Genomic DNA, 17449 nt, shown 5'->3' on the forward strand with positions numbered 1-17449 from the left:
ACCTCGGGTTAAGTACTTAATTCTTTCCGGAGGTCCGTTCTTAACCTGAAACTGTTCTTAACCTGAAGCACCACTTTAGCTAATGGGGCCTCCAGATGCCGCCGTGCCTCCGGAGCACGATTTCTGTTCTCATCCTGAAGCAAAGTTCTTAACCTGAGGTAATATTTCTGGGTTAGCGGAGTCTGTAACCTGAAGTGTATGTAACCTGAGGTACCACTGTAATATTTAGAAATGTACAATTTTTTCCTCCTTTGGATCCTTCTTGCATTATTTCTAGGTCAGCAGTATGGAGAACTGGCTCATATACATATTCAATACATTCTGTTGACTATCCACACCCGTTTAAGGTGCAGCAGGTTTGTGAATTTCCCAGGTCATCCTAACGATGGGGAAAGGTCACTTAGTTCTTTCTCTGGACTCTGCACAGTTCTCTGTGGAACAGGTGAACAGGCAAACAGCCTTTCCCCAAATATGTATCATACCTTTTCCATAGAGGAAGTTGTCAAAACTCAGAGAAAAGAAAAGCACCTTTTGGTTCCATTCTCCTTTTCCTTGTAGAGCTTAAAGGCTAAAAAATGATCTGTGTGCCTCACAGCCTGTATCTACTTGCAGGCAAGTGAGAACAAAATTGTTTTTTTCTTTCTGTGTTTAACTTTTCATTATGGGGGACATGGAAAGCAAAATCAGAAGAAATTCATTGTATGTACTTAGAAAAATATCATACAATCCTACAGAGGGGATTATAAACTAAGTATTATTGAATAAATGCAACAAATGGCTTTGATTGTCAAGAAGCTTCTTTCTGAAAGCAAATTTTAATTAGTTCCCATGTATGCAGCACTAGAGAACATAGCTTAGAGGCAAACATTTCTTTATCAGTGTCAGTAGCAGCTGCTTCTGTCTTAAAATGGTAAAAATCTGCTTTTAATTAAGCTGTATTAACATGCACACTGGTCTTCATTCTGGTGTCAAAAATGAGAGTTAAGCTTAACTGCACCACTGATTTTTTTAAAATGGAGATTCTGCTCTTAAATTGCATCATTAACAAGAGAGTAAAATGGAGTGTTTTGCATTCTGTGTATCTCTTTCACCTCTGTATTTAAAATTAATTATTAGCCACCTGTTCTCTGAAGAGCCAGTATGATAGCAGTTTTCTTCAAATTATAATGAAAACTATGCCATTGTTAGAGAGACAGGATGAATTGGACTGTGGTTTGTGTGGGTGTTTGGAGTTCTCCATAAATTCTATTGCAGCTGATTTGTCATGGGGCCTTAAGGCCAGTTCCCACGTTTTTTTTTATTAAGTCTCGTGATCAAGTTCCTAGCTTTCTGCAATTGCTTAGATTGATGACTAAACTGACTGCAGGGCTGCAAGCATGAATGTGCGTATGTGTAACACTACAAAGTTACCATTAGGGAAGGGATATTTTTGAAGTTGCAAAATATTCCCTTGCTGGCATATCTTGTCAGTCCACCTGCAAAGCTTTCCTCCCTCCCTTTAGTAATAACATGTTCGCAGGATATCATAGAATTGTAGAATTGGAAGGGACCATGAAGGTCATGTAGCCCAATCCCCTGCAGTTCTGGGATCTTTAGCTCAACGTGGGGCTCAAACTCACAACCCTGAGATTAAGGGTTTCATGCTCTACCAACTGAGCTATATCAAGAATCATGTCTTTGAATAAGTGCTTTGGACCTGTTGTGCAAGTGATAGCATCTCATTGGGAGCATTTATTCTCTATCACCTGGTTAAGCCCTAAGTTAAATACAGAATAACTGAGAAGTTCACTGAGGAGATGGCGTAAGAATTATTCTATGGCAGTTTTTCCCATGCTTCCAACCTGGTGATAAATGTTGCGGTAGATTAACCCTCTTGCATGATATTATTGAAGCCAAGTAGTAAATATATGAATGCTTCCCGAAACCAAGAGCTGTATTAAAGGATGTAGGGGCTATATCATGGACCATGCATTAGGGAAACCCCACAAACACAATTAATTTAGCTACCCACACATGCTAGTGGACTTCCTTATACAGTGGTACCTTGGGTTAAGTACCTAATTTGTTCCGGAGGTCCATTCTTAACCTGAAACTGTTCTTAACCTGAAGCGCCACTTTAGCTAATGGAGCCTCCTGCTGCTGCTGCGCCGCCGGAGCACGATTTCTGTTCTCATCCTGAAGCAAAGTGCTTAACCTGAAGCACTATTTCTGGGTTAGTAGAGTCTGTAACCTGAAGCGTATGTAACCTGAAGCGTATGTAACCTGAGGTACCACTGTATGTAAAAAGTGACATAAATATAGGCAAGCAAACATATGTAGATGCTTAAAGAAACCTGGAACATTCTTTGTGTGAAAATTGCAGAATCCCACCCCCCTATTCCCAGATGCGCTGAAATGAATAGGAATCAGGATTGCTCATAAGTCAACTGAAAATAATAATATTTGGAAGGGCATACAGACAAGGGGTACAAAAGCAGATGCCTTGAAAAGCATAAAACCTTAAAAAGGTGCCGGGTATTTTTTTCTTAGCCTATGACACAGATAATTCATGTTGCTCTATGCTTTCTTTGTTCAAAAGAAGAAGCAAGACCACGAGTTAATCTGGAATATCTAGTGTGCTGCCAGTTCTTTGGTCAAGGAGACGGAATTAACAATGGCTAAATACCATGAAATAACTTCAAGCCAGAATCCCATATCTTCTTTGTCTGTTTTTGAAAATATTATCTTGCATCCTTTAAAGTTACCAATGCCAGCAGCAGGATAAAAGGCAAGCCAGGGCACTCCATTCTCTTTCATAAGTAAGATCCTGGCATAAGGAGTTCTGGCAGTTGCTTTCTCTTTCCTGCTGCTTGTAAAATAACTAAGTGGAAGAAATTGCTGATGTTTCCCTGTAAGGATCGTCAGCTATGTAGGTCTTCAGAAAACAGATACAGTGGGTGGTGAAGGTACAACTTGGAGGTAAAAAGGCCTACTTGAGTTATGTCAGATCATTTAAATGTATCTTGCAGGGAATGTCCCGTATGAATGCTTCTTTCGTACTTGTCAGGCTTTTCCCTTGGAAAGATTGGCACCTCTAAGCAAGATTGGTGTAGATGAGAAATGCCCAATGTTAATGCAGTTCTCTGCAGATGATAGGAGAAGTGGGGTGGGGTACTTGCTAGACTTTCAAGTGATTTTTGTGTAATTGTGGCACCCATAGTTTTCATAATGAGACATGGGCCTCCCAGCAACACCATTTACTTATAAGTCCACACATCCAGGTACGTAGAGGAGATGCCTTCTTCAGGCCACGACAAGTGTTACTCTTTGGGAATGCCCTCTAAGACACTTCCAGGTACTAGCATACTTGCTTGGGACAAGTATGTCTACACACTAGGGCTGGGTGTGAAGTCCATCTCCTCATATATAGCTTTTGTAATTTTTGACCAGGCAATATGATGTGTGTATGTGCTATGCAAAAATCACAATGTGGGAAAGAACCACGAAGCCAGCCAATACTTCTCTTGATTCCTGCAGCCCCTGTGGCTCTGCTCTTCCCTGCCTCATGCAAGGAGCAGTGAATCACAAGAACAGGCGCCAGCAAAAATCACAATACGGGAAACACTGTGAAGTCAGCCAATGCCTCTACATAGCTCCATCCATATTTCAGACATGTTAAGCTGGTGATATATCACAATATTGAAAACTAGACGTAGCCCAGCCCCACTACACACGTCTGCAAACTACTTCCCCATGTTCAGGGAATAAGCTCTTCCATAACATGAAGGACTGGAGGGTATTTATCTCAAATATTGTACTGAGGGACCTGTCCTGGCTCTTTTCCAGAGGAGGCTGTTGTCTGTCAGGTGGTACTGTCCCAGAATTAGCACATTTTAAACTTAAGGGAGCTAAGTGTGAGTAACTGCGTTCAGCAATCAAGATAGTGGAGTGCCCATGTAAGGTGCTCTACAGACCAACAGCGATGAACTAAAAGAAGTATTTTATTGATAATAATAATAATAATAATAATAATAATAATAATAATAATGGTGCACAGCTTTATAATTGACTGACTTTAACACACTGAAAAAAGTAAAACTTTTGTGTTACAATTCCATGTTCCAGGTTATTCTAAACCATGACGAGGTGTGAATTGCCATGTCATGTTTTAGCCATCACTTCCTGCACTGAGTGAAGAAATGATGTTTTTACTGCTTTGGGGTTGATTCTGGAAAGAGAAACCTGAAAAGCCATGCCTATAATGTGCTATGAGTCAAAATGACTACAAAATTCTGCTTGTTGAAGCCATAATTCACTTGTCATGTCCACAGATGGTTAGCCCAGAACATTGTTCCATACTTTAACTATCTCATTCCCACAGGAGGCAGTGATGGCCAGCAACTTGGATGGATGGCTTTAAAAGAGGGTTAGACAAATTAATGGAGGATAAATCTATAAGTTAGTTGTTAATGGTCTTAATATATTTATAGGGTTTTGCATGGAATATAACAACTGGTTACTTCTTCACTAGTATGCCACCAGCCAGAGGACTAGCTAAGAAAAACTCTGTGCTCTGGTTGGCACATTGGAAAACAAATCAGAATTTCTCTGAGTTCCTTGCCCACAAATCCAGAAGTATCAACAACAGCATTTTTTGTTTCCAGGAAGATTTGACACTTGTAAATTGTGTGCCAAAGAAAGGAAAGGGCATACGGTACTTCTCTTTTCTTCAATGCATAATGATGCAGCAATCTCAGATCAGAATTCCAAGCCTGAGGTCATTTATTTATTATAAGAAAACTTAAGATGGTGTGGGCAATTGTGACCAGATGGTTTCTACATATACTTCCAAGTATATGAATGATTAGACAGTAGCCAATGTTCCCCCTCCCTCTAATATGATGGACACTGCCTGTTTAAATGCATATATTGTTTGGATGTTGAACTCATGACAGTGTATCCAAGTAGACCTAGGTCTCAAGTTGACCAAACCCTGGCTTGATCTTGCACAGTATAGCAAGAAAAGCTAGTAGTAACTGGTAGGACCTGACAGTGCTGACACAAAGATGCAATTGCAAAGAATATTCTATGGCAGAAAATAGCAACTAAATGCTCCATGTAACCATTTCACCACTCCTGTTCATGCAACTTACTGTATTTAATATGGTGGCTGTGCTTTGGTAGCATACGCTATTGTTGCAAGGTCTGTGAGATTTGTTAGTAGCAATTCACAACTCATGATTACTGCATTGTTATAATTGTGCAACTTTTATAATTATGTTACATGTTAGTTAATGGCCAGATGACCCTCAGAGTCCCTTCCAGCTCTACAGTTCTATCATTTGATTAGTCTAATATGGTTTTTTAAGTTTAAAAAGAGATTGAAGAGCAGTCTTTGAAAAATCTGTTAACCATGCGGATAGTGTTGTTTTTGGGTTCTTGCTTTCATCTTGCCTTTACGTTTAGTTTTCTTAAACATTGCTTCTTATCTACATCACACAGTTTATTATCATCCAGAAACAGATTATAAAAATATTTTCATCAGTTTCGTGAGATTGGGTGGCTATACAATTCTTTAGCCATATGGTAATTAAAGTAAAAGCTTAGTTTTAAAGTTGTAGAATTTTCATTTAAAGTCATACTAGCATCAGCACCATCATCATCATAGGCATCTGTCTGTTTCGAGAGACAATGGAGTGCATCTCTGGGGGTGAAGTCAGACAAATCCCCCACCAGAAGGGCTACCCCTCCCCTAACACCCCATATACCCATTTAATTTTGTGGTTTAATTTGAAGGATTCTCTGTGCAGCAGTTGAGCCACTGCTGTATTTTCTCCTCAAATTTTGCTTCCATAGTTTCATAATTGGGTTGACATTTCTTATTGCTCAGTATTATGAACAGAACTCATACACTCGTAATTATTCCTTTCATAAGGTTTTCATTTCTTCCCCGTGATGAGGGAATGTATTATAAATGCAGAAACTCTCATAAACTTGCAAATTGCAGACCAGCATGTTTAAGTGCTGTATAATGAATTTTCTCAAGAAATGTGCTCAGTTTGCTTTTTCTCTCTCTTGTTCTCACCCCTATATCCTCACAAATTACATACAAACTTATTTGCTGTGTAATTTCTCTTCACTAAACTTGATAGTAATAGGGCAAGGGACTGATGCTTGTTTACAATAAAATTAGGAATTCTTTAAAAGTTTACTTGAAGCTCTCTCTATATAGTTAAAATATATTTTGAGTTTTTAGTGGGGGGGGGGAGTTTATGCATGATGTGATTGAGTGGGTCACCTGTACTTGTTACCTTCCATCATTCAACAGTTGCTAACAGTCTTCTGAACAATAGTTGTGTCTTCCAATTTACAATGGAGTAACAACGGCTAACTGTTTTGGGCAGTCTGCGATTAAATTTAAGACTAATGTAATCAGTTCAGTCGTAGCTATGCTGGCTCATTATGTTTTGCATGATGTGGAATTATCATGCCTGTGAGGAAGTTGCTGTCTCCTTTAATAAAACTGCTGCACATCAAGCATATTGGATACAAAAGTTTTGATAAGCAAATGGTATGGCACTTCGTTGACTGGGTTCAAGCACTATAACCTTGTTCCCTTAGATTAGGGATACAAAAGAATGTGGTGTGAAAAACCCCCCACTTGTCTGCTGTAATAACATGCCACTGTGAACGATTTGAAAAGATGTTTGAATGAAAAGTAAACAAACTTCCTGCCTCGTTTTCTTGCACACCAGGGTAGATGGGAAGGCAAGACATGCATACATTTCCCTTTGTGTACATACAAAAGGGTTCTAATCTCCCCTCCATTAACACTCAGGAAGCACATTTAAAAACATACTATCAAACTGCATCTGAAAACATGTACAATACATGGATTTATGATTATTGGAAACCGTTAACAACAACAGCGCTTGTTGTTTTTTTTGTTCCCTTGCTGTTTGCATGTTGGCATGGAAGGACTTTCTTTCTGTTCCTGTGTTGCTTTTTTCCATCTTCGCGTTTTCCATCATGCAAGACTTTGCAGTTTAAGTTTGGCATAGTTGGACCTGTTTGTCAGGAAGGGAAAGAAGACTTTTCATCAAGACTTTACTACTATAACACTGCCACTTTCATCTAATAAAATGGATCTGTGCATGGAACTGGCTGTCATGAGCCCTGTGGGAACATATTTATGGGATTGGTTGGACAAGGAGGAGAAGTGGGAGGGACTTGTGGAGCTAGAGGACTCTGATCCAGGGGAGGGTCCCAGTGGGTTCAGAGTTTAAGGTTTAGATGTAAAGGAAGGGGTGAGGATTGTCAGAAGAACAGCCCTTCTCAGTGCCATCAGGTACCCCAAGTGTTGCCTTGCAGCTGACTGATGGCGCCAGCCAGCGCTTAGCATGTTACCAGGTAGGTGGTCTCTCTTAAAAGACAGCCCCCTATCACTCAGGAGGGGAGGAAACCAGCACTGAATTCATAGCAAGTATGCTTAGGGAGTAAAGCTGTAGGGAAACCAAATCTAATCCACAACAGAAAATAACCGTGGCCCCAGTTAGTAAGTGCATCTGTATGCGCTTGAAGTCCTTATCTAGTAAATAACCAAAGTTGTGCTGTGTGCTCTTAGGGAATAAACATGCTTTCTGTGCATCACCCTGATATTGGGAGATGGATCTATTACCCTCCCAAGTTATTGAAAAACTAAAGAGCTTGCTCTTCATATCCCTAGCTGATAGTAAATCCCACTGTTTAATTGAGCTTACTTCCCAGCAAAAAAATATAAGTGCAATTCAAGGTTTTAATCCTAAGCATATTCATTGGGAACAAGTCCTGTTGAATTTAATGGGTTTTAAATCTGGGTAAATATGATGGGAAACCCGCTATACAGCTCACAATTGCTTAAGATGAAGAGTGCCAACATCTGCACCAGCTGTAATGCACGTTAAGCTTGTGTTTATAGCAGCAATATTAAACTTTTAGCACATGTGCATACAAACAGGGCTGCAGAGAGAGAGAAAGAACCTGGGATCCAGGGCAAAACGTAGTCTTGGGGCCTTTCTCTTCCCGCCCCACCTCCCAAGCTACACGTAGAAAATATACCATAGTTACATGGAATAACACAACACATTCATTATAGTTTAATAGGTGGCATTTCATGATGATAAAATCATTAATAAACATGAATACCAGTCCACTAGAGTCACAAAGGTTCTTTATTGAAATGTACAAGGAATTGCTTACAACACCTGCAAATTGCAATCCATTGTAGTTTCTATAAGCGTTGACAATTGCTAAAATTAAATTACTAGAATTAAAAATGAGTAATTCAACCATGAAGTCTTTTATTATAATAACTAATCATTTAATATTTGAACTTGTAACCTACTTGAATGACTTGTTCCTTGTTTTCGGCAAACTTATAAATTTAACTGTCAAAAAAGGCTTGGCTAGCTAGCAAGCTTATATTGTGCTGAAAGCATAATAAGGTGGTATCACCTTTCTTTCCCTGTGGTAGATATTAAGTAATCCTTTATGAGTTTCAGTTTACTAAAGGTATGCTCACCTGATGCAACCGATATGGGGATACAGCTGAGCATTCTCCAGGTAATGTGTATTTGTGGAAATAGATTTCCCAGACCTTAATGCATAAATTTGGAGTGAAATGAAATCGAGTGGACTTCTAACTCAAAAGGTAGGCAGGCCTCAGCCCCACCCCCAATGATGAGACTCCGTCAAACTGTCATAATCCAGACTAGTGCAATGTGCTACGAAAATAACACAAGAACTAGAAATAAGTGTAGAGCCATCACTCAAGCATATGATCACATCCACAGACATCAACCCTCAAAGAGATAGCATGCCTGTATGTAACATATTACAGTATCAAGGACTCACATATTTCTACAATGAATATTTTATTCTAGCCTGTTTAGAAAGGCTTTTACAACTTACCCATTTTAAAGATGGAGTACACTCGTGTGCCTAAGACTTGTTGCAAGGGCAGTAATGACTCTGACAGATACCTGTGCTGAAGCAAATACAGAGCAGCAGATTAGTTAAGAAAAGTGAATCAAGAAGCACAAGCCATGCATCAGCTTCTATACTTGCATTTGATAAAGGAATTGCACCAATTTTAAAGGTAAAGTTACGCCTGACAGTTAGGTCCAGTTGCGGACGACTCTGGAGGTGCGCGCTCATATCGCTTAATAGGCCGAGGGAGCCGTCGTTTGTCCACAAACAGCTTCCGGGTCATGTGGCCAGCATGACTGCTGCTTCTGGCGAACCAGAGCAGTGCACAGAAATGACGTTTACCTTCCCGCCAGAGTGGTACCTATTTATCAACTTGCACTTTGACGTGCTTTCAAACTGCCAGGTGGGCAGGAGCTGGGACCGAACAATGGGAGCTCACCCCGTTGCGGGGATTTGAGCCACCGACCTTCTGATTGGCAAGCCCTAGGCTCTGTGGTTTAGACCACAACGCCACCTGCGTCCACCAGTTTTAGGACCTAGTAAATATGCCTAGACTTTTCATTGAACAACCTGAACTTTATCATTATCAAAATAGGTTTCCTCCTTACAGAAGCAATAGCACTAACCTGCAATATTCCTGGATCTATAATTCAGCCAGAACATGTAAACAAATGACCATAGTCCCCCCCCCAGCAATCTCTTTCTTCATATGGTAGAACCATATTGTCAGAACTGTATTGGTTATTGATTATTGACTATGAGTATGGATTTAAGAGATATTCAATATTAAGATTTATTTTAATGTGTGATTTGTGTGTGATTTAATATTTAAAATGTTGAAATTGTAATCTTGGGCGGAGTGAATTGATGCGGCAGGGCTGTGATCTAGCTATGAAGGCTCAGAATATTTACAGGTGCAATATTCAACACAAAGCCAGTAAGTTGTGGGGAGACATGTGGATATCTGGGGGAGTTTGTGTCTCCTGCTTCAGCCCTGTTTTCAGGGAAAGGTGCCATGACTTAATAATATAGCACATGTGAAAGTTGCCGGGTTCAATCAAGGAGGGTGATGCTAGAAATCAGCAGTCAGCCTGTGTAGACAGTTCAGAGCTAGACAGACCAATGGTGTAAAGCAGTCGCATCCTAGGTTCCTAATAGTAAAGGATAAAATCTGATGTGGCATTGATTTTAGTTTGCATTTACAATGCCGGCACTTGGTAATTGCAGTGTATGGGAGAGGAAAGACAGAGGGAAGAAGGAACGGACTCTTCTGTGCTGCTATTTCCTCATTTTTGTAGCTGTGCATTGCCATGAAAATAATCGGTCTTGACATAACTACAGGATGGTTTGGCTTAATAAAATTACTGCAGGCTAGGTTGCTGGTAAGGTCACAACTGAATGAAATGATGTTATTGATTCTGAAAGCACATAGAATATAGATCATATTTGAATTACCGTATTTTTCCTTCTATAACACGCAGATTTTTTCTTCTAAAAAGGAAGGGGAAATGTCTGTGCGTGTTATAGAGCGAATGTGTGGTCCCTGGAGCCGAAAAATCATGCAAAAATCAAATCGCGGCGCTGCACGCTGCACGGAGAAGCGAAACCTGAAAAGAGGAAGCGGCTGCTTTCCTGCATTCTGCCTCAGGGTCTTACTGCCCACCTGCCTCTGTTTCGTTGCTGTGTTTGCTGAAACGGAACAAAGAGCAGGGAAAGCCCCTCCCCTCCAGGCAAGCTCCGTTGCTGCTGGGGGAGAGGGAGAGAGAGGGGGGAAGGGAGAGAGAGAGGGGGGAGGGGGAGGGAGAGAGAGAGGGGGGAGGGAGAGAGAGAGAGGAGGAGGGAGGGAGGGAGGGGGAGAGAGAGAGAGAGAGAGAGAGAGAGAGAGAGAGAGAGAGATGGCTGGCTTGGGTGGGGGGAAACTTTTGCCTTTCTTTCCTCCCTCCCGTTAAATCCCTCTCCTGCATTCTTAGCCAGCTGCTTCTCTGCACACCCCTCTAATGTCCCTTCTTTGTTTTTCCTTCCTTCCCCACTTAAAATGTGGTTACAAAGCATGGATCCTCAGGATCTTTGCATTGGGTCACCCCAAATTCACCATCAGATCGCGTAGCATGTCCATGGCTACAGCCTGCCCCCAAAAAATCACGCACCCACTGTTGCCTGGGGCTGCAATGGTGCAAAAATGTGGTTAAAAAGCATGGATCCACAGGAATTCTCAGGATTTTGGCATTGGGTCACCCCAAATTCACCATCAGATCACATAGCATGTCCATGGCTACAGCCTGCCCCCCCCCAAATCACGCACCCACTGTTGCCTGGGGCTGCAATGGTGCAAAAATGTGGTTAAAAAGCATGGATCCACAGGAATTCTCAGGATTTTGGCATTGGGTCACCCCAAATTCACCATCAGATCACATAGCATGTCCATGGCTACAGCCTGCCCCCCCCCAAATCACATACCCACTGTTGCCTGGGGCTGCAATGGTGCAAAAACGTGGTTACAAACCATGGATCCACATGGATCCTCAGGATCTTTGCATTGGGTCAGCCCAAATTCACCATCAGAGCACATAGCATGTCCATGGCTACAGCCTGCCCCCCAAAAATCACGCACCCACTGTTGCCTGGGGCTGCAATGGTGCAAAAACGTGGTTACAAACCATGGATGCACAGGGATTCTCAGGATTTTTGCATTGGGTCAGCCCAAATTCACCATCAGATCACATGTCTGTGGCCACAGCATGAAGCACAAAAATGATACATCCACTGTTTCATTCAGAATGTTTTTTCCCTTGTTTTCCTCCTCTAAAAACGATGTGCGTGTTATGGTCAGGTGCGTGTTATAGAGCGAAAAATACGGTAATTTGTAAGCATTAAATGGGGGGAAATGTCTAGAGTTCATTTTCAAGAACATATTTTGTTGTTTTATATGTATCTACTGGCCAGTTGCATATTCTGCTGTGGTAGAAGTTGCACAGCTTCCTTTTGGAAAATACACTGCAAATATTTCTTGGTTTACGTACATTTGGCCTTCCTTGGAAAATTGTTTTGCTTGCCTAGCCCCCCCCCCCCCAGTGTTTGTGATAGCCTGTTTTACAATGTTTGTGGTTTTCCAGAAACCTGCTTTCAGCCGTACACCAGTGAAAAGCAGCCCTATGGAATTTATGCTTAGGGTGTACACACTTAGGTAAATTTGCAGGCTTTGTTCTTGTAAGTGTGTATCTGAAGCAGTCTTCAGGAGGGCAGAGAGAAATGTGGTTAATTAACATGATGTATCATGTTGTATCATGCAGTCTTCAGTCTCAATGGATAAATTCTTATTTATGTTTTTGTCTCATCAGTTTATATACATTATAAGACATATAAAGCATGGAATGCCCTGGTTTAAAAGCTGTAATTTATGACCAGCTATTGACCTTCGGTTGCAAAATAAAGACGCAGTTTATTTATATATATTTGTGTTCCGTAAGTAGGTGCCCTCTCTTCATCATGCAGAAGTCATTACTACCTTTAAATCTGCCCTTGTGGAGAAAGACTCCTTGATATACTTGATTTAGTAATGTAGAGAAGAAAAGAGAACCATTAAGACCAAATATTGTGGTAGTCTTTCCTTTTAACAAGAGGCGGCAAAATTAAGGACTCTTAACAGATAATTAAAGGAAAGGAGTTATATGAAATTTCCTACTTTAAATCTGTTTAGAACGTTGATTGAAACATTCTGTAGCTGCATATAGGTTTCTCCTTCAAGTAGTAATCTGTAGTCATAACATTTTGTCAGAGGGATTTCAATCCAGGTTTTCCTTGATTTATAAGATTCACAGTGAATTGAATTCTCCCTCTGTTTTGGTGTGTTTCATGGGCCCCCTCAGATTTGGTGGTTAAAATACTATCACTTTGAGGAAAGCTAGTCTCACCCGAGCTGTGCAGATGAATCCATATTAAATTAATGTTTGGGATAAGGGACTCCTGCTGAAAGAACTAAATTGTGAATTTTCAATTAAAGTGATACTTTTTTCAGTAAATGGTCCCAGTAACTATTATTATATTTGATTATTTAATTTCTATACCGCCTAATGTATTAAAAATATCTTTAGTGTACAAAAAACTGAAGCAACAACGGACAAAAATTAAACAAAATATTACAAAAATACACAGTTACGTATAAAAATGTTACATTGATGCAACTCATTTTCCTTCTGACATGCTCTCCATCTCAGCCTCCAAATTCTCACCCAGGGCCCAAACAAACTCCCAACTCACCCACAGAAGTCTCACAATGGTTCCTGGAACAACAAACATCACTCCCCGTCACTCACTTTCTTTTTATGGGCAGGCCCAGGATGGATGATGCTGCCTTAGGCTGACCTCAGCTGCATCCCATTCAGTTGCACTTTCCACACTAGGTATAGCAGGTTGTTGAGTTTCCTAATGGGTCTAGAGGATGGAGAAAGGGCTCCCCTTCACTCGCAGCTCTTTCCTCATCCTCTGTCCTCTCCTATTCCAGCTGTTATTAGAGATCCCCTGGCAAAGAAATGGGAAAAATCCTACTTCCTCCTGGCTAGAAATGTGAAGGTCCTGGAAAACCCCCCTGGGGGAAAAAATGTTATTCCTCCTATTTTTTGCACCCCAATTCCGGGCCTCCACATTTCTAATCCCAGCACACTTCAACACCAGATTATTGGTTGAGGCTTTGGTTTCAGGGCAAAACATGTGAATCCCTTGGTAGTGACTGCTTTGTAAGCTTTGCTTTCACTAACTCTGCTCCAATGTAGTGATTCTGTGTGAAAACATTCCCAAATTATTTTTGCCCTGTGCACAAACCAAGGTTCTTAGTCAGTGGCATTTGCAACTTATTCCAAGAAAAATACTTTAGGCATACAAAGTATTCATGGACAGTATCCTGAAAACAAGCCTATAAACGTAATTAAAAGTAGACCTAGATGGCTCCCCAGGTTTGCTTGTTTGTTTTCTTTTCCTACAATCAATGGGTGTGTGGGCCTCTTGGCATTAATTAGCTGTTGTGTCTATTTATCAAATATATATCTACCGAAACAACGTTAGTATTTCACTGCTAAGGGCATTTTTTGATGTTTTAGATCTCCTTCTATATCTGTTGAATAAAACAATATATTCAAATAACTGATAAGGTTTACAGAATACAACAAACCCTAATCCATTTAAAGAAAGGGTAGATTTGCCTGGAGCGTTTTATTAATTAACCCCAAGAGTCTGTTGGTCTAAGTGTTGGAGGGTAATGCATTTTTCATTAGCTCTGTGAATAAAGAAATCTTGAACGTGATCACAAGAGGTTAAGCATTCAAAAGTCTTAAGTGAGCTGAGGTCCTGGTTGATTAATTAAAAGCATCTCAGTCCTCGAGATGCATGTGAGAGCAATTGTCATTTCAAAGTAAAAATATGTAGGGAAGCTACCTGGTGTTTAAGTAGCTTTCCTACATATACCTAGACCCACAGAACTATGCAACTCATTTCATGTGCTCCATCTGGATTTTGTGTTCTGTTTTTCGTACAGACCATCCCTATCCTCTGTGTCTTATGGACATTTTTGAAAATGAGAGATGTTCAAAATGAGTTGACATGGTGCCTTGCCGCAATACAAAAGCGGGGGGGGGGGGGGGACAAATTCCACTGAGTGTGATTGGAATGTAACTGTGCAAACTCCACATCCCAAGGAGTGATGTGGACACGATTTTCATTCTGTGCACCTGCACGGTTGCTCAATCATCCTTAACCCTGGTTGGGTTTTTCATTAGGTGCCAAGTGGGCCGTTGTGTTGGTTTGTTTAGGACGGATCATTTCTCCATCATTTACTAATTGCTGGTGAATTTTTCTGGAGTAGATGATTTGCCTCTAGGGATGAAACTATGCTCTCACAAGTTAAAGGAAAGGTTATTGAAAGCAAATAAGAAGTCTCTTGATATTTGTGTTGTGTATATTTCAATAATGAGCAAACCTCCTGGAAGAAGGAGAAATACTTAATAAGAGGCAGAACTGATTTATTCCCCCCCCCTCACAAAATAATTCCAGGGGGTTGGACTAGATGATAATTGGGATACCTTCCAACTCTACATTTCTATGACTCTATAGCTAAGATAACTGTTCCTTCCCCACTTTAGGCGTTAATACAATCTTTAAAAAACACTACAGGACATATTGACATCAGTCAAAATATCTGGCTAGATTTATTTTCACAGCTGTGTTGGCTGAGGCTGATGGAAGTTGCAGTCTGAAACAGCTGGATGCTACCAGGTTGGTCTAGCAAAATTAAATTAAGTACTGGATTGTGGAGTAAGAGATTAGATATGAAAATGTGAACTAAATGATTATGCTTAGTGTGTAAAGCAGATTCTAATCATGGATGTATTCGCACTGCGGTTTTCTTTGTTAACATCTATGCATATTGGGAGACGAGTTGCCAGCAGGAGAAACATATATACATATAAATGTCTATTAGTTTATTCTCTGTTTGAACATGTATCCAGCTAATTAAGCTCTAGCTCCTTGTCTTGGTAAATATTTGCAATATTAACCATTATTAAATTTAAACTCTTTGCTTGAACATGCAGTCTGCAAGTTGTGGTCTAGCCTTGTTATCATTCCCTTAGATCAGTTATTTTTATGTGCTTAACTATATCTGTCATAAAGTTTAATCATACTAAGAGTTGTGGGTATGTTGTAGAACTGAATTTTTGAACCTACTCAAAGGCTCAAATCTGGAACGTGCAACAAGGAATGAAGTGAACAAAAGCACCTTAATCATGTGTACTGAGGTTTACTTTTCTGTTGGGAATGAGGACTAAGGGGTTAAGCGATATGCTTTAGGGTGCCATTTGCAAAATTTCTCTCCTGCTGATGCAAACACACTCCTCCCTTTGCCACCACAGGAGTCCTGGCAACCCCCAGGCATACCTGGAAGGTTCATAATGCAATTACTCTGCAATTTGTGGCTGGTCCTGCCTTAGATTAACTGTGTGTAGGAACAGGCAGTATTGCTGAAAGTTGCATGGGTATCTGGCTCGTAGGGGAAGATCACATCAGCCAAGTAGGGAACTTTGGTCGATTCTGTTCATGTATTTTTTGTTGAAGACTCACTTTAGAACAAGGATAGGTAGCCTGTGGCCCTCCAGATGTCGATGGATTGCAGCTCCAGGTATCTGGAAGGTCACAGGTTCCCCAACCCTGATCTGGAGGATCAATAGCTGAGGAAGTACAATTAGTGAAAATGGATCTCAGTGACATTTGGGTCTCTTCTTAAAGCAGGTCTGTGTTCCCAGGCCTTCGCTGGTGCTTGATTGCAACAGGTTACCATGTTTTTTAACTCTTCTCTGAGTTTACCAACTGTGTTTTTTGTGGTTTTAGTGTTGTGAAATTTGAGCTTGTCAACTTTTGATGGCCTTGCACCTGTTAAAGACATTGAGCCTCTGCTACATTTACAGATCTGGGGTTTGTCATATTTATATTTTGTGTGCAGTATGAATACTCAGAACCACTTAACCTTGATTTGTCAGACTTGTTTTAGAGTTTTATAAAAGCTGGTCTCACCTTTTAAAACAGATTTGTGTGTTGCAGTATTTTAATGGTTCAATTTCATTTTCTGTCAAAAGGAAAACTAGATCTTCTCTGAAGGTTCTAGCTGTCATTTTATAAAACCGGTAGAAACCTGCCTTTCTGGTTTATAGTCTTGTTACCATAAAGCATGGCCCTATGACTCATTTTGAACAATTCTTTGTTCGCTCTTGAAAGCATTACTGATGGTATTTCAAATAAACTTGTTCCCTTTAAGAATGCAAGCCTCTAGCAAGTTTGATCTTTAGTATGAAGAAGATTGTGTAAGTTTAGAAACAGCTTCTTTCTTTCTCTCTCTCCCTCTTGCGTTTAGTCTGTAACATTTATTTATTTGTCATGGAAAGTAATTTCTTAGCTCATTATAAAAACTATTTCTCTGTCTGGTGGTAGAAATGCTTGAGAAATTAGGTTTCTGTGAATTCCAGTCCTGGTCTGCACCATCTGGACTAAGGTGCAGATAGTTACATAATTATCCTTTGGATTTTGCACTTCTCCACATTTGTGTGATAAAAGTTCCCATAACTAGAAACATTCCAGTTGGCAGTTGACACTTGGACATTGCACAGCTGGTTGGTTAGAGCATGGTGCTAGTAACTCCAAGGTTGCAGGTTTGATCCCCGTATGGGACAGCTGTATATTCCTGCATTGCAGTGGGTTGGACTAGATGATGCTCAGGTTCCCTTCCAACTCTACAATTCTATGATTCATAAACAAAGATTAGCCTCAGCAATATCAGACAGTGATGCGTGCCTGTAGTCTGCTCATGAAATAGTTGTGTGTTACGTTGCACCGAGAAAACAGGTGATGTGTGACCTGCCCTAGCATTTCTTTAACCCTACACGGAAACTTAGAGTTGAGCCTCAAACCATTCCCCTCCTTTTTTCCTGCTTGGACAAACTGAAATGGCAAAGCTTTGAAGACA

At 40.5% G+C, this 17449-nt stretch overlaps 1 protein-coding gene across 4 annotated transcripts in view; it reads left to right on the plus strand.

Annotated features, from left to right (window-relative positions):
* Nucleotides 1-17449, plus strand: part of EPB41L4A (erythrocyte membrane protein band 4.1 like 4A) — a 97834-nt gene that overhangs the window by 18979 nt on the left and 61406 nt on the right. The gene's annotated exons all lie outside the window — the stretch shown is intronic.

Source organism: Podarcis gaigeae, assembly GCF_964106915.1.
Source record: "Podarcis gaigeae genome assembly, chromosome: 11".
In the NCBI taxonomy this organism is placed as follows: Eukaryota; Metazoa; Chordata; class Lepidosauria; order Squamata; family Lacertidae; genus Podarcis; species Podarcis gaigeae.